This window comes from Pan troglodytes, chromosome 14 (assembly GCF_028858775.2).
Source record: "Pan troglodytes isolate AG18354 chromosome 14, NHGRI_mPanTro3-v2.0_pri, whole genome shotgun sequence".
Classification (NCBI taxonomy): Eukaryota; Metazoa; Chordata; class Mammalia; order Primates; family Hominidae; genus Pan; species Pan troglodytes.
The window spans coordinates 6,561,815-6,582,200 of record NC_072412.2 but is presented as its reverse complement, the minus strand read 5'-3'; the positions used below and the strand labels follow the sequence as shown (position 1 = coordinate 6,582,200).

Genomic DNA, 20,386 nt, shown 5'->3' with positions numbered 1-20,386 from the left:
ACATGTGGCAAAGTGTTTGGATGCCAATCATTCAGTTGTGATTATGGGTGGGAAGAATTGAGATGGTGCAAATAAACTTTTTTAAATTTTTTTTTATTTTCAAGATGGAGTCTTGCCCTGTCACCCAGGCTGGAGTGCAGTGGTGCAATCTCAGCTCCTGCAACCTCCGTCTCCCAGGTTCAAGCAATTCTCTGCCTCAGCCTTCCTAGTAGCTGGGATTACAGGTGCCCACCAAAACACCAGGCTAATTTTTTTTTCGTACTTTTAGTAGAGATGGGGTTTCACCATCTTGGCCGGGCTGGTCTTGAACTCCTGACCTCGTGATACACCTGCCTCGGCCTCCCAAAGTGCTGGGATTACAGGCATGAGCCACCACACCTGGCTGGTGCAAAGAAACTTTAAAAGTGGCATAGGCTGGGTGCGGTGGCTCATGCCTGTAATCCCAGCACTTTGAGAGGCTCAGGCAGGCAGATCACAAGGTCAGGAGTTCAAGAAGAGCCTGGCCAATATGGTGAAACCCTGTCTCTACTAAAAATGCAAACATTAGCTGGGTGTAATGGTGGGTGCTTGTAGTCTCAGCTACTCAGGAGGCTGAGGCAGGAGAATCACTTGAACCCGGGAGGTGGAGGTTGCAGTGAGTGGAGATTGCACCAAGACACTCCAGCCTGTGTGACAGAGTGAGACACTGCCTCAAAAAATAGAAAAAAAATGTGGTATGAACCACAGCTAAACTACAATCAATTAGAGAGTAAGCCAAAGCATCTCAAAGTATATCATCAGTTATCAGACAATAACATGCAATTTCTAAAACCTAACTTAAATGCAGCTTTTAAAGACATTTCAAATGTGTCAGTTTAGTCACATTTATTGAATAAAGTTAGCAAATGGATATCTCTTGAAAATGAGAGCTCCAGGGAATTAAAAAATGTAAAGTTCCCATTTCCTTTCTGTGTTAACACAGCTAATTATGATCTTTACTTCACATGCAAAAGTCAACAGAACAACTCAGTATTTCACCAAATTATAAACAAGAATTACGCTAGAGAAATTAAACCCTAAAGAGAAACGGTCATATAACTAACCTCAGTCAAGTAGTTCTGGCAGTTATTTGAAGTCTGAGGTTTGAAGTAGGAATTCTTATGGACATTTGGGGAATATATTTTCTGTTGAGTCCTATACTAGTAAGATTTTCAACAAAAGGTGACTCTCGACCTCGCCTTGTGGGAAGAGTGCTGAGAAAATATTTCACCTGCTCTTTCTCCATAAAGAGCTGATACTGATCATTGCTATTTTCTTATTCGATCTGTAAAGATAGCAAAGACAAATGCTTAATATTTCATTTTTCCTTAAATGATTCTTAATGACTTGCAGTTTTTAAAACCTTACCCTGAGAGTAAACCAAATTACCCACTAAATAGTGTTTTCACACAGAAGATGTGTAAGAGCATACCTGTTGTAAGGAATTATAATTTTAAAATCGTTCTAAAGAAGCACCATTGTTTCTAAGGTGATTTCTACTGAACAAGCAGTTCAAACAAAGTAGACAGGGAAGAGAAATGGCTATCAGTGATGTATGGCTCAACAGGTAAAACTTCCTGCCTTCTAAAATGGCTCTACTTGTAAGATTCTGAAGATTCCATTAGAAATACTTGTATTTAAAGGGTAATAATGTGGGAAAATGAATATGTTGATTTGCTTGATTATAAGAACCACTTCACTAGAAATAATTATATCAAAACATCATGTTGTACTCCTTAATGTAGGTTAAGAAAACTAAAATGAACGAAAAAAAATCTAGGAATACTTGTGTTTAGTAAACCAGTTTTAGATTTCACTCTTGTACATTTCACCCATTATCTAGGACCAATTAAACATTTGGCACTGAGGAATAATTCAGAGCAACAACTCCTAGGGGAGAACTAGATTGTCTGGTTGGTGATCAAAAAGAACTAAAGCATCTCTGAAGGCAATTAGCCCCCAACACTGTGACCAAGGCCCTGGAGGTGGGGCATGTTCTTTCTGCCTTCCACACACCGCTTCAGGCTGAACAAGGTGTTATTTTTTAACCGCTTTATGAATTACACTTCTTTAAATTCCTGTGATAATTATTCCCTATTTCACAAGGGTGCCTTTCTGTAACATCTTGAATATGTTACACAAATAGTCTTTCTTGAGGCACCCTTTGGTGATAATACTAAAGATCACAATCAAAAACAATTGTGCCCAGAGTAGCAGTACCACTTTGCATTTAGGTTGTGATCCACTGAAAAGTAAATTAAACACATTAATATTTCTATTTAGGGAAATTCTGACAAGTAATTTTATAACAAGATCACTTCATTAATTATAAAGCTTCAAAAATACTTAGTGAAAAAAACTAACAGATCAGGTTAATTACATGAGACTTTTCAGGAAAAAAAGCCATACAAAAGCAAAAAAAAAAAATGAGAGGAGAGACAAAAACTATCTTTGACTAACATTTTAAAGGTAAAATTATTTACTAACATTATTTTTCAAAATTACATTGTCAAATTAGCATTCACTTCCTTCTAATATCCTGAAGCCATCTCACTAAAAATTATGCTTTTGAAACAAATTAATGAGCTTAATTCATTTTCTATGAGTGTATGTTTTGACTTACTTAGTTAATTTTTTTGACATGGAACTGTTAGCTTTCAATGCTGCTGCAAAGGCTTCCTTATATTCTTCTAACTCAGTTGTAACCTCTTCATAAGCAGTTTTCATTTTGTAGAATTTACATTCCACATCTTTAAGTGTGAGTTCCTTCTTATTTAGTAAAGCTGTATTATATCCTTGTTTAACTGCTCTAATTGTTTTTTATATTGTGCTTGTTCCTAAAACAGAGGAAAAGAATACACTTTTAAAACAATTATAACCTAATTATTATGTTTGTTGGCTTTCATTTTGAGTCAGTGATTCAAAGAGTATTTTTGAATATGTTAAAAAAGAGGATGAAGTTTAAAATATTTCAGCAGTATCAAAACTAATAACTGAATTCAGAATTAAGTCTGATTTGTAAAAATTTGAAATCATAATTATGCTAGTATTAATGTAATCTGGTCATATAAAAAGTAATAGAATCTATTCATAATTTTAAAAAGGAATCAATGAACACTGTAGCTTAAGACCAATTCATAATAATCACATAATTTCTAAATCACAATTTTTTCCTATGCCAACTGGTCTTAATCATCAAATGACTCCATAATGAGAATCATTACTCTGAAAGATTGATTTTGTTATAATAATAATGGAAATTTAAATATTTAAAAGAAAAAACAGATACCATTTTTTTCTAGAACTCTACAAAGCAGATTGCTACAAGAGAGGCAGAGGAAACATATATATATATATATATATATATATATATATATATATAATCTCCAAAATATAATTTGCAGTGAAATAAATGAAAGCACATTAAAAGTAAACTTACCTGATTTAAACAACTCACCTGTAAATGGATTTCTTCTAATTTTTCTACTGCCTGCATTGCCCTTTCATCTAGCTCTGATTTATATTCTTGTAGTTTACTAAGTTCTACCATACTGTTTTCCATATGTGTCTTAGGATTTAATATTTCTTCTTCTAACATCTTTTGATCCTCCTCAAGTTTTTCACATTCCTGTTGTACTTTTTTCATAGATAATAACTCCTGTTGAAAAACTTGATTCTCTTTAGCCAAATTGACACATTTTGAAGATACAGCTTCCTTCTCCGCCATAAGATCATCAAGCTGCATGAATAAAATAGTATAGCTTGATAATGAAGTAGGCTGAGAATAATCTAATACAAAACCAATAGCAAATTTTGAAATGCATTTACTTGCAATAAAATGTTATCTGTAATGCAGCAGATTCTTCAAATGTGAACCCTTAAATTACTCAGAATTTTAAGAACAAAGTTAAAGCTACCATGAGTCATAAAAATATATTCTTTACTATCATCATCTTTGCCACAGAATTTTTGTACTTCATTTTACTTTTATTTTTCTGATAATTCATTTTTGTTCCCCCTTAAATGGCACAAAGTTATCTCCTAGTAAAAAGTGTCTAACCCCCTTCCTTCATTATCATTCCCCACAATATGTCAAAAAAAGTTTCAGAGATATCATATTGAGTTATTTAGGCCAAAGTCAATAAATAGGTCTAGGAATAAGACTTTGAAAATGATATTACACTCTATATTAGGCATGGTGGCTCATGCCTGTAATCCTAGCACTTTAAAAAGCTGTGGCAGAAAGATCACTTGAGGCCAGGAATTTGAGATCAGCCAGAGCAACATAGTGAGACCCCCATCTCTACAAAAAAAAATTTTTCTAAATTACCCGGGCATGGTGGCTCATGCCTGTAGACCCAGCTAGTTGGGATACTGAGGCAAAAGGATGGCTTGTATCCAGAGTTCAGGGCTGCAGTGAATTATTATCACTGCACTTCTGCCTGGATGACAGACAAAGACCCTATCTCAAAAAAAAAAACAAAATAATGAAATCTATGATTAAGGATTCTGATGCTATAAGCCTTTCCTTAAACTGCAAATGTTTCATGCTAATTTGAATTGCATTTTAAGAAGTAATGATTCTTGGGGTAAAGACCATAGAATACAGCACCTAGAAATAAATCCACATATTTCCAGCCAACTGATTTTGGACGAACATGCCAAGAACATACGCTGGGGAAAGGACAGCCTCTTCAAATGAATGACACTGGGAAAACTAAATATCCATATGGAGAAGAATGATATTAGCTTCCTATGTAACACCATATAACAACATAAACTCAGAATCAATTGAAGACTGAAATATAAGGCCCAAAATTATCAAACTACTCTAAGTAAATATAGGGAAAATGCTTGAGGACATTAGTCTGCACAAAGATTTTTATGGGTAAGACATCAGAAGCATAGGCAAACAACAAATCGTAGACAAAAGACACTACATTAAGCTAAAGAGCTTCTGTCCAGCAAACAACTGAGCGAAGAGAAAACCTGTAGAATAGGAGAAAATATTGTCAAGCTATTCACCTAATAAGGGACTAATATACAAAATATACAAAAAAACTCAAACAACTTCACAGTAAAAAAAAATCTGAGTTTAAAATTGGGTAAAATATCTAACTATACTTTTTTTTAGAAAAAGAAATACAAATATCCAATAAATAAATTTTAAAATGCTCAGTATCACTAATCCTCAGGGAAATACAAATCAAATCTACAATGTGATGTAATCTTGCTTCAATTTGAATAAATTGCTGTCATTGAAAAGACAAAAAAAAAAAAAAAAACAAATGCTGTTGAGGCTCCAGAGAACAGTAAACTCTTACATGCTGTTGGTGGGAAGGTAAATTAGTGCAGCCACAATAGAGAAAAACAGGAGGTTTTCTCAAAAAAACTAATAATGGGACTGCCGAGGGATCCAGCAACCCCACTACCGGATATTCAGGCAATAGAAAAGAAAAAAATAGATCAAAAGGATATCTGTCCTCATATGTTTACTGTAGCTCTATCCACAACAGCTTGTGTATGGAATCAACCAACATGTCCATCACCAAATGAATGGACGAAAAACTGTGGCACACAAACACAGTGGAATACTATTCACCGTATAAAGGAATTAAATCCTGTTATTCGTGGCCACATGGATCAGTCTGACGGATGTTATGTTAAGTGCAGACACAGAAAGATAAATACTGCACATTCTTACTCATGTAAGGGAGCTAAAGGAAAATTGAAGGCTGGGCAATATGGCTGATGCCTGTAATTTCCTAGCTCTTTGTAAGACCAAGGCAAGAGAATCATTTGAGGCCAAAAGTTCCAGAGCTCCCTGGGCAACATAGGGAGATATCTCTACAAAGTCAAAAATCAGACATGTGCAATGGTGCATGCCCATAATGCCAGCTGCTTAGGAGGCTGAGGTGTGAGGATCAGATGGGCCCAAGAGTTTGAAGCTGCAGTGAACTATGATCAAACCACTGTCTCCAGTCTGGGTGACTACAGTTGCCCAGAGCCCAGACTACACTAGCAAGACCCTGTCTCTTAACAAAAAAAAAGCTCACAGAAGTAGGGGAGGGGAGGCTGGTTAATGGATACAGAATTACAGTTAGATAAGAGGAGTGAGTTCTGGTGTTCTGTGGCATTTTAGGGTGAATATGGTTAACTATGACTTATTGTATATTTTTAAAAAGCCAGAAAATTTTGAATGTTCACAATTCAAAGAAATGAAAAATGGTTGAAGTAGTAAATGTGCTAGTTAGCTTGATCATTGCACACTATAAACGTGTATAAAAATATCACTCTATAGCCCATAATTATGTATATATGTGTCAATTAAAACAAAAGAGAAGCTACATTCATCCCATTTAAAAAACAGAATATGGGCCAGCCTTACTGACTTCCTTCTAATGAGTAGAATGTAGTGAAAGGGATACCATGTGTCTTCCCTATCTCAGACTGTTTTCCCTTGGAACCCAGCCCCAATTGTGAGAGCCATCAGGCCACAAAGAGAGCCTGAAAGTGCCTGTGTCAGTGTTCATGCTGCCTGTCCCAACCAAGTTTACAGCCGATGGCCAGCGTCAACCATCAAACAAGTGGGTGACCAAAGCTTCAGAGGATTCCATTTCCCCAACTGATCAGCTGTTCCTAGGGAAGCTGAAGGGAGCAGAGACAAGCTGTCCTGGCCAAGTTTTTCCCAAACCACAGGTTCATGAGCAAAATAAATGTTTTTCTTTCAAGCCACAAGACTCTGGGTAATTGTTAGGAAAATAAGTTTTAAAAAGAGACAACAGGAAACATAACTTATGCAGCAGAAAAGAGTCTCCTTTAAAGCAGGATCTAATAAATGTTGATATTTATTTATTGATGTCAAACATTATTGAGAAGCAGTAGATAACCAGGAGAGAGACATAAGCTGCTGAGGAGGAATTTTCCTAAAACTCCTTCAATTATGAACTCTGATAACAAGGCAAGGGTGTCTTCTTACAATTTCCCCTCAAGTTAGGAAGTAAGACTAGGAAGCAAGAAGATGTATGATTTGAAAAACACCTAGAAATACTGGGTGACATAGGCAAAATCAGACATTTACCTGATTTCAATTAACTAAAATTCTAAAAGAAGAAGTTTTGAGTATTTATTAATCTACCTAGTATTCAATTTTCATTTTCTTTTCTAAATGAGGAAATAAGGAGAATATTATGGAATGATTTTTATTCTTCACAGAAGTAAAATAAGCATAGTGTGTTTTTGAGTGTTAAGACACAAATGCAATTTCTCCTTTACCTTACTCCAAGCTTGTTTGTATGGAGAAGTTAAGACCATCCCATCTCTATGCTATGCCACAATGCTTCTCTATAGCACACAATTTGGCTCTGAAATTTTGAAAGTCAAAATACTAATCTACTATGTGTCTCTGATAAATTGCCTGAACGTTATCTGATTTTGAAGTGCTGCACTCCTAAGACTTTTTCTTGGAATGAGTTAAACGTTTTATTCCAAGAATCCTCTACTGAGCTAGAAAGCAGAGCTGTGCATCTCTGTTTCAGTAAAGGGAGGTCAATACAGGGAACTGTGGTTTCTGAGAATGCAAGATCTGCACTAAGAAAAGGATTAGCCACAGTGCTACCCAAGAGAACCAGCTACCAGGAGGAAAGAGGGTCTGTAAACTGCAAGATGATGACTTCACTTGATTTCCACTGAGAAAAGCTGGTGGCTCAGACTTAAACTTCTCCTTCCTAGATGGTAAACATCTATGGAAGGTTCTATGAATTATAATGAGTTAGTAAAACATAATGCACTGAATATTAGACTATGTCAGCAGATCCTATAACCAAAACTTACTGAAAATATAACTATACTGGGAGGCAATGGAAAAGAGACTAAAGGCTTGAATGGAGAAAAAAAGAAATTAAGTGTGTCTTGTAAGCCTGGCGTCTGATCATGTCTTAGAGGAAGTAAGGTATAAGCTGGCCAGAGACTCCTTTGTGACACAAAAGGTGAAGTTACAGACATTCCACTAAATTTAATTTTTATTATGACATAAGACAACTGGTAATATGCAACATGATTGAAAAAAACTTCTCATTCAATTCGATTGGGCCTTGACATAAGAATAGACATAAACAAGCTAAGAATTGACAATCTAAAAATAAGCCTGCACTTTTACAGTCAATTGATTTTATACAAGCTTAACAAAAGAACAAAATGGGAAAAGAATAGTCTTTTCAACAAATGGTGCTGGGACAACTGGGTATCCATAAGCAAAAAATAAATAAAGTTCGACCAAATATCTTATTTAATAATTAACTCAAAATAAAATATTTAACTGTAAAAGCTAAAACTATAAAACCCTCAGAAGAAAACACTGGCATAAATCTTCGTGACTGCATTTGCCAGTGTTTTCTTAGCTATGACTCCAAAGGAAAAATGGATTCAATGGACTTCAAAATTGAAAACTGCTGTGCCTCAGAAGACAGTATGAAGGAGTGAAAAGGTACGACGCCAAGTAGAAGAAAGTATTTGAAAAGCGTGTATCTGATAAGGGACTTACATATATAGGAAATATAAATAACTCTTGCAATTAATAAATAACAAGATAAGCCAATTTTAAAAAATGCGAAAAGATTTTGAATAGATATATCTGCAAAGAAGATATAAAGATGGATAAGCACATTAATAGATGCTTAATGTAATTAGTCATTAGGAAAATGTAAATCAAAACCACATGTGGTATCACTTCACACCACAGGATAAAATCTTTGTTCAAGAGAAAAGAGTGTTAGGAAAAATGTAAAGAAATTAAAACCCTTATCTAATGCTGCTGGGAATGTAAAGTGATGCAGCCACTTTGGAAAACAAACTGGCAGCTCCTTAAAGGGTTAAACATGAAGTTACCATATGACACAGAAATTCCAGTCATAAGTATATGTTCCAGAAAAGTAAAAACATACGCATGCACAAAAACTCATACATAAACGTTTACAGCAGCATTATTAATAGGAGTCAAAAAGTGGAAAGAACCAGAACGTCTGTCACCTTTGGGTGGGAGAGAACCCAAAGGTCCATCACCTGGTGAATGGATAAATGAAATGTTTGATGTATACATACAGTGGAATATTACTCAGCAATAAGAAGAAATTAAGTACAGATACCGTATTAGGAGGAGACAGCAAAATGCCTAGGCAGATACGGAAGGGTCCCCGGAGAATCTCCAACCAGCCCCACAAGTGTTTACACCAGATATTATGTGCAGATAAGGGAACCTGGACTTGTCTTGCCTGGACATGCCCACAGCAGACCGGAGGCCCACATGCAGTGGGGGGATGGGGTGGAGTCACCAGGAATTCACGCCTTATGCAGAGGAGGAGCCTGGCCGCTTCAGCTCATGTGATCCTGGTATTCAATTGTGAGGTGGAAACCTCTTTGCAGGACCCCTCTCTTTGCTGAGAGCTGTCCTTTCACATAATAAATTCTGCCCTCCTCAATGTGTCTGCATGCTTAATTTTTCCTGGTCACGAGAGAAGAACCCAGATGTAGCTGAACTAAGGAGCAAAAACCCGGCATGAATACCTGCTACAGCACAGATGCAGCATGAAAAATTATGCTAAGTGAAATAAGCCAGTCCCAGCAGACCACTTGCTTTTTATTTCAGAGACTTATAGGCAAATGTATACAAAGAAGGTGGGTGGTTCCCTAGGGCTGACGGAGGATGAGAAAACTGGTGAAGATGGCTAAATGATGTGGGGTTTGTTTTTCGGGTGATGAAAATGTTCTAAAATTAATTGTAATGATGACGGCATAACTCTCTGAAAATACTAAAGTTAATGAATTCTATACTTTAAATGAGTGAATTGCATAGCGTGTTCATTATTTCTCAACAAAACTGTTACCCCCCACCCCAAATTAATTTGGTACTAGAGATCTGGAGATAGGTACTGTTTGGTTTCAAATCACTGGCCAGGGTTCAAGGTCTAAGAGAATCAACAACATGTCCTTTTTATAGAAAAAGAGATTTATATTTTACAAGCTATCCTTTTCATTAGTATCAAGTCTGTAAAATTAAATGAAAAATCTTTCTTTCACTGCTTAAAGCACTGACAGATTTATATAGAGGAATAAGACCTTGTTTTCTTTGGCCCCAATTTCTATCTAAAGGGTCTGGGAAACACACCCTTCAAACTATCAAATCTCATCAGATGGGTTTTATTAACACTTATAATGTGGCTTCCTTTCTAATCTGATTCTGGTGCAGCATCACAGAGAGAAGAAGCTGAAGGAAATCAAAATATTTTACCCCCAAATATATTTTTTGACGTATTTTGAAATGGCTGCTGCAGGGCCAAGAGATTGAAATGGCCCTCATTAAGGTAGCCCAATCTCTCCCCTTCTAGGTCTTCCCAGATCTGGGGAAGATTAACTAAGAGCCTGAGGCATTTAAAGTTTGAAAAGATATATTTACCCTCTATTTTCTCAACATATTTTGGCAGAATTTGGATTTTTTCCATTATCAATATTTTCCAAAATGCATGATTTTTAATACCAAAACTGATTTAAAATTACCATACGTTGGAATATAAATTATTCTATTATAAAGATACATGCATTTGCATGTTCACTGCAGCACTATTCACAATAGTAAAGACATGGAATCAACACAGATAGACATTATCAGTGATAATGGGATAAAGCAAATGTGGTATATATACACCATGGAATACTATGGAGCCATAAAAATGAATGAGATCATGCTCTTTGCAGGGATATGGATGAACCCGAAGCTGATATCTTCAGCAAACTAATGCAGGAAGAAAAAACCAAACACTGCATCTTCTCACTTATAAGTGGGAGCTGAACGATAAGAACACATGGACTCGGGGAGGGGAACAACAAACACTGGGGCCTGTTGGGGTCAGGAGGGAGAGCATCAAGATCAATAACTAATGTGCACAGGGCTTAATATCTAGGTGATGGATTGATAGATGCAGCAAACCATCATGGAACACATTTACCTATATAAGAAACTTGTTGGCCAGACTGGTCTTGAACTCCTGACCTCATGATCTTCCTGCCTTGGCCTCCCAAAGTGCTGGGATTACAGGTGTGGCCACCATGCCTGGTGGCTATTTCTCTTTTTAAATTCTCTCAGGACTCCTAAAATCTCAAAACTTTGACCTAGATTCCCTAATCTACATTTCCAGCTCTGACCATTTTCTTGAGGTCTCTTCCTTCTAGTACACATGTTATAGAAAATATTCTCAACCACATGCTCATACATTGCTAATTGGTGCAGATTACTTTTGTAGATAGTGAATGTTGTCTATTTTATGTTGGTTCTCATTAATGTTACTTTGAGTATACTGTTATTTTCTAATCTCAAAGGGGGACTATCTCACTGTTATGATACTAACCAGTATACTTTGTCCTTTTTTTCTTGCTTTCTTCTTTTTTGGACCAGTATACTTTGTCCCTTTTTTGCTTTTTTTTTTTCTTTTTTTTTGAGATGGAGTCACACTGTGTCATCCAGGCTGGAGTGCAGTGGCACCATCTCGGCTTACTGCAACTTCCACCTCCTGGGTTCAAGTGATTCTCCCGCCTCGGCCTCCCAAGTAGCTGGGACTACAGATGCACACCACCACACCTGGCTAATTTTTGTATTTTCAGTAGAGACAGGGTTTCACCATGTTGGCCAGGCTGTTTTTGAACTGCTGACCTCAGGTAATCCACGCACCTCAGCCTCCCAAAGTGTTGGGATTACAGACGTGAGCCACGGCACCCAGCCCTCTTTTTCTTTTATGATGAAAACTTTCCCATGAGAATCATATTATCAATTGTTTGCCTTTGTTTTCTTTTAAAGAAATTCCTTTTCCATAAAGATATGGCATGATGAAAGTCTTGTTCTAAAGTTTCTTTTGGGGGACACTTAACTATGTCATTGGGAAGCTTCAGTAAGTAGAGATCTCCCTTCTTCTCACTCAAGATTCTTCATCTCAAAATGGTGTCCACCAAATGTCTTAATCCAGGTAGTCGCTTGTTTAGAAATTCATGAAATAAGAACCTTCTCGAGAAGTTGGAGGCTATTGATTGAGATGGTTTAACGCTGCCCCTTATATGTTTTACTCCCAAGGTAGACATCAAAGTGGCTAATAATTCTATGACTGATGTCTAACTCACTTCTATGGGAATCTATACAAAACGTTTTATTTATGAGACAGAGTCTCCCTCTGTTACCCAGCCTGGAGTGCAGTGGCTTGATCACTGTTCACTACAGCCTCAATATTCCAAGCTCAAACGACCCTCCTACCATGGCCTCCCAATGTAGCTGGGACTGCAGGCGTGCACCACCATGCCTCAGATAAGTGTTTAATTTTTTTTTTTTTTTTGAGACAGGGTCTCACTATATTGCTCTGGCTGGTCTCAAACTCATGGGCTCAAACGATCCTCCTGCTTCAGCCTTCCAAAACCAGGTGTTTAACTGGGGACTAACATGAAACACTTAGAAGACTACGTGGAACATAGTGAGCTACATAAAATATTTGCTATTAGCATAATAATTTTATTGTATATCTTAACAAAATTGTGTATTTTAGGCAGGTGGCATGCCAATGGAAGTACTCTCCTATAGCTGCACTGAATCATTCTTACCACTGAGAGTTGCAGCAAATGGGGGACAAAATTTATAACTTACTTTTCTCTCTGTATGACTCATTAGGCAATGACTATGTATGTACTACAATGTAAACAGCACCTCCTGGATTGAATAGTACATAACTGACATGACCAGCAGAGACAGGCTAAAGACACTGAGCTGAAAACCCTGGACTCTATTGCTAAATCAAGGCTCCTGAATCCATTCCCTCTGAGCAACTGTTGCTGTGGTGCTGCCTTCACAAGCACTCTGCTGAGCACTCAGATTGAGGTGCTCTGCTATCTGTCATCGGACAAGCTGCACCCAGAACTGTTCAGCTGACAAACTGGTAGCAGTCCAGAAATACAGTTCTGCTGCATAGTGAAAAAAGGCCAATTTAGATTCTTTTTCATAGAGAGAAAAACATAAATATGTGATTTAACAAGTCTCCTGTATTAAACTAATTGGTTTAGATTTGATATATAATTGCTAAAAACACACTTAGAATATAAACCTTACTGTGTCAAGGTCTCAAAGAAGAAATAATTGGTATGGTATAAAGTATTGAATTGTATGCTACAAACTTCTAAGCTAAAATATTTTCAATGTATGCAAGGATAGGTGGCATACATATTATATATTATTCCCCCATTAAGCAAATTTATAATGAGAGAAAATTATCTTCCATAAAAAAAAGCCATGTAAAATTAAGAACTAAGTTTTTCTGCACAGACTAGACAATGATTGCTAACACATAAGGTCAATGAGAGAACAGTCAGAGAAAGCTTCATGAAAACAATAAATTGTCTGCCACGTCTGAGTGAATGAGGCTAGATGAACAGAAACTGAGAAGGTAGAAAGAATAGCATGAGCAAGACAAGTGCTGAAATCTGCCCAATTAACTCTGAGGATAAAGTCCAATGGCAGAGAAATAAAAACCCATGTCCACATAATAACCTGTAAGTGAATGTTCACAGCAGCATTTTTCATAAGAGCTAAAAAGTGGAAACTAACCTAAAGGTCCATCAACTGATGAATGAATGGAAAACCAGTATAGCCATGGAATAGAATATCATTTAACTATAAGAAGAAATAAACTACGAATGTGTGCTAAAACAGTATGCTAAGTGAATTCTGAAAACATTATGCTAAGTGAAAAATCCAGTCACAATGGACTACGTATTGTATAACTCTATGTATATGAAATAAGCAGAACAGGCAAACATATGGAGACAAAAGGAGATAGATGGTGGTTGCCTACAACAGAGGTAGGTGGAGGGACATGGAGGAAGGCTGCAGTCATACCCAGGAGATGTGGGGTTGCTTTTCAGGGTGATGAAAATGCTGTGAATATACTAATAGATACTGAGTTGTACATTTTAAATGGTCAAACTCTCTGAAATGTGAATGATATCTCAGTGAAACTGTTTTTAAAATCCAAAGGCAGGATCAAGATAATTTTCTCAACTCTCAATTTTTGATGTACATGTTATCTCAAATTTAAATATTTCCACAGTTTTATAGTATATTTTAAATAAAAGATAAATAAAGAAAATGCCTAACTTTTCAAATAGTTTGTAAATTAACCTAAAACATGCACTTTTAAAAGAATAGTATAATGGCCTTTCTGTACAAGTTAACCTAGAATCTGTGAAATAAATAGACACAGATTCTGTGTCCACTCACAAAAGTGAAGAAATAAGACAATTTTCTGGAACATTCCATGAAACATTCTTCTCTGATTTAATCTGGCCTACCTCATCAGAGCAATACAAAAATTACTTTAAAATACTGTTTTAACAGGACAAAAGTCAGTTTTCTATGAGGAATGATGTATAATTCTCAACTTTTCCAAGGGTACATATTGTAAGAGAAAAGGTATGCAATGGTTTTTCAAAATGGTAGAAAGTCATTATATAAAAAATAAGTACATTATAGAGATAGTAAAATGGAAATAATTCATTGTAATGAAAATAAAAAATCAAGCTTCTGCCATAATTAGTATCCTAAAACATGTTATGTAATTCAACTAGCTACAGAATAACAGTTGACATGCTAAGTTCCATACATACTTGACTTTCCACTTGAAATAATTTCTTCTTTGGGACCTGTGTCTCATCCAAATTAATGTGATAATGTGATATACCTTCCAGTGGAGACTCTAACATAGTTAATTTTTTTAGGCTGTCAGCCGCTTCTTGTTGAAGTTGTCTCACAACCACCTGAGAAAATATTTTTGTTACTGATTTTATAAATTGCCTTATTATTAAATTATGTTAATAATATTTAACTCTAGCATACCTACTTTGAAAATTATCACCACACATATCAATTCACCTTCTTTTAATCACATGTACACATTTGTATTTATTACTGAATTCAGTGAGGGATGCACAATATGTTCTCTTCCTGCCAAGTTGGTATTCTCTTACTTACATAACAGATTCATCCCACCATTCAATCATCTTAGAAGCTCAACTCAACCTCAAAGTTCCTGACATATTCAATCACCTGTTCAAATCCTTCCAACAGATTCCTATCTCAGAATAAAAGTAAAATTCCAATGGCCTTTGAGGTCCTAGGTAAACAGGTCTCTACCTCCCTCTCTGACTTCAAAGCTCCTACAAATCCCTCCTGTAATTACTCCATTCCCACTGTACGTGAAGCCTGCCACCCCTCAGTCTGAAAATAGGGATCTAATGCCTTACTCATAAATCACAGGCAGCTACAAGTATCTTTGTACTGAACAAAATTATATTCCAATGATAGTCATTCAGTCTTGAAATAAAAATTAGGAGCTAATTATTAATATAAATATTCAAAGTAAACTATAAATACCAGTGGGAAGACTAAACCAAATATAGTTTTGCTAAATATTACCACATGTATCCTAAATTATGATTTTATAACAAGTAGGTGCCTTTAAAACATTACATAGTCAAAAAATATGTAATTTGACATATTTTCAGATTTGTTAAATTAATATGATTAATAACAAAGATATACCAACTAAAATACATAAAAAGCTACTTAAAGCAAGGTATTACAAGACACAGCAATACACTTCAGTTCATCTGGGAAATCTAGAATTAAGTGTCAAAGAAAATCAATTAAATTTTAATTTGAAAATACTCATTTCAGGTGTAAACATTTCCATTTATACTTACATTATGGTCTTAACATGTGGCAACATAAAGTCATTAAAATTATTATTTCAGCAGTACAGAACTATCTACCTTAAAATATGACTCTGTGCCTAATAAAATTTCATAGGTGACACAATGTCTTTTCTCAAAGTAAATCATCTCTCACCTCTACCTTTTATTTCCTAGAAATGAGGCACGTTTCTAAGCTGGTATAGTAAACACGGTTTTCCTTTTTTTTTTATGAAAACGGCTTTGTTGAAATATAATTTACATACTATAGAATGTATCTGTTTTAACTTAAAGTTAAAAGATTTTTTAGTCCATTTACTGAGTTGTGCAGCCATCTCTACAATCCAACTTTACAGCATTTCCATCACTGCAAGATCCCTCACTCCCATTAGCAGTCACTACCAGCTTTCAGCCCCAGCCCTTTGCAAACATTAGTCTACTTTTTGTCCCTATACGTTTATCTTTTCTGGATGCTTCATGTAAATGGAATTATACAGTATGGTAAACACACTTTTTATCCATTGATTTTTATATTCAACTAAGTTCAACATGTATCCAGAACCAAATGTTTAAATTTTCTTTCTAAAAGTTTGAAAATATTTATCTTCCTTGATACTTACTACTCTTTCTGCTTTCTTTCTCTCATATTGAAAGAGACTTTCTTTTAAATGATCACATTCATTCATTACCTTCTTATTTTTCTCTTCTAGCATGAGGTCTTTCTTTCCACTCTCAATAAAGCCTCTTTGGATATTAGTTACTATCTCTTTATGATCCTCTTTCTGATGAACATCATCTAGTTGCTGTTCAATGCACGGATTTTCATGTTGGAGTTGACATATCCTCTCTTCTACACAGCTCCACTTTCCAGTGGAATTATTCACTTTAGCTTCTGCATTTTCATACATCTCTTTCATTTCCTTTATTTGCTGCTGTGTTTGGCTTAGGTCGTTTGGAGAGTTTCTAAAGCCAATGACTTTTTTCTGAGAGTATCTCTTTTCTTACGGAACTTACCTTTTAAGGTATTGAATTTAATTTGCGTTTTAGAAAGTTGTTCAGTAAGAAACTCATTCTTATCTTCTACTTCGGAAATATCAGAACTCATTTTTACTTGTACGGAAACATCTTGTGTTCACTCTAATGCAAGTTTTAGGTTTCTTTCTGTTTTCACATTTTCACTGTGTTTACTTATAGCAGCAGTCAGTCTAGACTGATGATTCAATTTCAGCTTCCAGTCTTTTGTTGCTTTCTTCTTCCTTCAACAGTTCGGAATTGAGCCTTGTATTCTCAGCTTTGAGATCATTAAGCTCTTGTTGATACCGGAATTCTGTTTTTGTTATCAATTCCTCATTGAGTTTTATATACTTTTCAAGGGCAGCATTTATTTTTTTCACAATTTTAACGTCCTTAAGATATTTATTTTCTTTTTCCAGGTTGTCATTTTTCATTGTGCATATTTCCTGTCTGAGTATAGCAATATCTGTCTTCAAAATGCAATTTTCATCCATCAGATCTTTCATTTCTTCGTGATTATGAAAATCCTAAATAAAACAAAAGAAAGTTTTAGCTAGTACTCAATAAAATAACATATCATGATTACCTCTGAAGTTAAAGAATAACCTAAAAAGGTTACTGTAAGTGGATATCCAACTGGAGAAAAAGTTGAAACAAAACTTTGAACCTTATAGAGCATAAGTTCCAAAAAGTTCAGAAATTTATTTAAAGTCAATGAATTTATAAAAGTAAACACACACACACACACACACGCACACCAGAGAATTTTTAAGAATTTCAGAATTGGAAAAGCCTTTCCCTGAATTACGACAAACTCAAAAGCATAAATTAAAGCATTAACAAATTTGACTAAATTAAAATATATCAAAAAATTGCATTTACACTTTGATATCTAACCCATACACCACCCTATAGTAAGAACCTTACTTCACACGTACTTGGACAGATAAAATTTCCCAGAGTTACTACAGTTCTGTTTCACTGATAACATTCTATTTCAATTTGACTCTTTTAACACTTTTATAGTCAGTTGTAAGAATTACATTTACTAAATCATAAATCTAGACATTATACGAGTCACTCCTATATACATTCATTGATGAACTCATCTAGTTACCACAATTTTGAAAAAGAAATGTTAAAAATATAAGCAAGCTACAGGATTTTCCCCAGGACTTCTGACTCTACTTCTAGTTCTCTGACAGATCACAGTTACTTCTGTGGTGTAAATGTATCAATACGAAAGAAAACTTTTATTTCAAAACACCAATGGTAAATAAGATAAAATTTATAGAGCTCTTCTTAGAATATCATGAGATTATTTGTGATTGCAATAATTTGTTTCCTCTTTATAGTATTAGGTACAGTAATCAATATGAAATAGCGGGAAGTACAAGGAACAATTTTACTGGGAAAAAATCTTTATCAATAGGTTATCACTAAGTATATATTATGGCATATTATTGTTTTCAAAAGCTCTTTGTAATAAAATAATATCCTATGTGGATGCCAAGATTTATAATAAATATTAATAATTGTACCTGTAAGTGTCATCATTCATTTTTTGAAAATGAGATAACCTTTCTGGTTTGTTTTATACCAAAATATTATATATTAAATCAAGAGGATATTATAAGTAACATTGATAAATTAAAGTTTAAAATATAGAATTTTTACCAAAGATTGATTTATCTGATTTGGAGTATTTCTTGTAGTCTTCAGTTTCATCTCTAGTGATTGAACAGTTGGTTCAAGTTGTTTTGCTTCAACTTCTTTCTTATATTGTTTCTCTTTCCTTTCTAATTCTTCTCTATTTTTTTGTACAGCATATTAACATTTGTTTTTTCTTCACTTTCTTGTCTTAAGATGCATCTGCAGATAAAGACATTTATCTTAAAATTCATTTTGTTAAAAAACAAAGAGATCATCCTGTGATCTACCTCTGCAGATGCTCTTTATCATCCTAATAAAATTTCTATGTTCTGGATTATTTATCCTTTGTAGTTCTCAGATATTTAATTTCTCACTTCAACATCTTCAAACTAATGCATATACTTGAAAAGTAGTAAGGAAAGAATATTCTGCTAAAGTTTTTGTTACTAGTCACTCTAGTATGTATTATAAAAAAGGATACTGGAAATAATTCAGTATAGTTAGAAGTTCAAAATTACCTTTTCAAATCACACAATCATAATTACTCCCCGATTAGAAAAGATCATTTACAATCAACTAAATTTTTAAAGTTACTATTTATTGACAAGCGTATAAGTTCACTAGAAATAAATTTTCATCTCTATGAAATATTGTAGGTGTCTCTCCAAATGATTTACAGAGTAAGATGTCTCTCACACAAACTATATCTGCAGATGATTGTCATCTAAAACTAGGCTAAAGAGTCTAACATCTGTTACCCCACACTTTTTATAATTCTTTCTTAATACTTCCAATTCCCCTTCTTATTACATATATTTTATATATTTATTAAGCTGTTGTTCATTATGTGTAATATATAATTAATGCCCTTAATAAGTATGTGTATGTTTACACAAGTTATGTTTTCCTGTGAAATCTAGTCCCAGAAGTGGAGTTGTTGAGTTAAAGGGATGTCAGGTTATTTGAAATTTTGATACACAGCACTAAGTTACCCTTCAGAAATAATTTACCAATTTCATATACCAACAGTGTATGAGAATGCCTTTTTCCTCACATTTTCAATGGTAGTAATTACTTTTTCAATATCAGCATGACTTTACAAAATATATCTTATTTTATGTTAATTTGCATTTTTCTGATTACCAGGCAGGGCTAAATATCCCTGGTAAAACTATAAAACTTGTTAATCATAAGGAACATTAGTCCAATTTTGAATTAGTTTATAGCACAATGACAATTATCTGCTGAGAAATGCTGCTATAGGTGGCCAGGCACGGTGGCTCACTCCTGTAAACCCAGCACTTTGGGAGGCCGAGGTGGGCAGAACACCTGAGGTCAGCAGTTCGAGACAAGCCTGGATAACATGGTGAAACCTCATTTCTACTAAAAATACAAAAAATTAGTTGGGCAGGGTGGCACATGTCTGTAATCTCAGCTACTAGGGAGGCTGAGTCAGGAGAATCACTTGAACCCAGTATGCATAGGTTGCAGTGAGGTGAGAACACACCATTGCACTCCAGCTTGGGCAACAAGAGAGAAACTCCATCTCAGAAAAACAAACAAACAAATAAAAAAACAAACAAAAACACACTGCTATAGGCTTACTTACTTATCATGCTCTTCCTTCAGTTTCTTGGGAAATTGCTGAGGATACGTTTTCCCAACCTTTCTTTTTTTGGTTAATCTGTCAGCAGCAGCAGAAGACGTAATATGACATACATTTTCTGATAGTTGTATTTTTTCACTTTTGTTTGTATTATTTCCTTCTTTGACCTTTAATAAAAGTAATATGAATAATAATTATTATTTTATTCAATAAAAAAACTTTTCCCCTGATTTTTTCACTTGATTCAGGTTAACTATCACCATTTTAATGATAAAAGTATTTTGTGCTTACTTTAATTTTATCATTATACATAATAATTATAAG

General features: G+C 34.9%; 1 pseudogene; it reads right to left on the bottom strand.

Annotated features, from left to right (window-relative positions):
• Positions 1-854: 854 nt before the first annotated feature.
• Positions 855-18,953, bottom strand: LOC739156 (ankyrin repeat domain-containing protein 18B-like; annotated as a pseudogene).
• Positions 18,954-20,386: the final 1,433 nt, after the last annotated feature.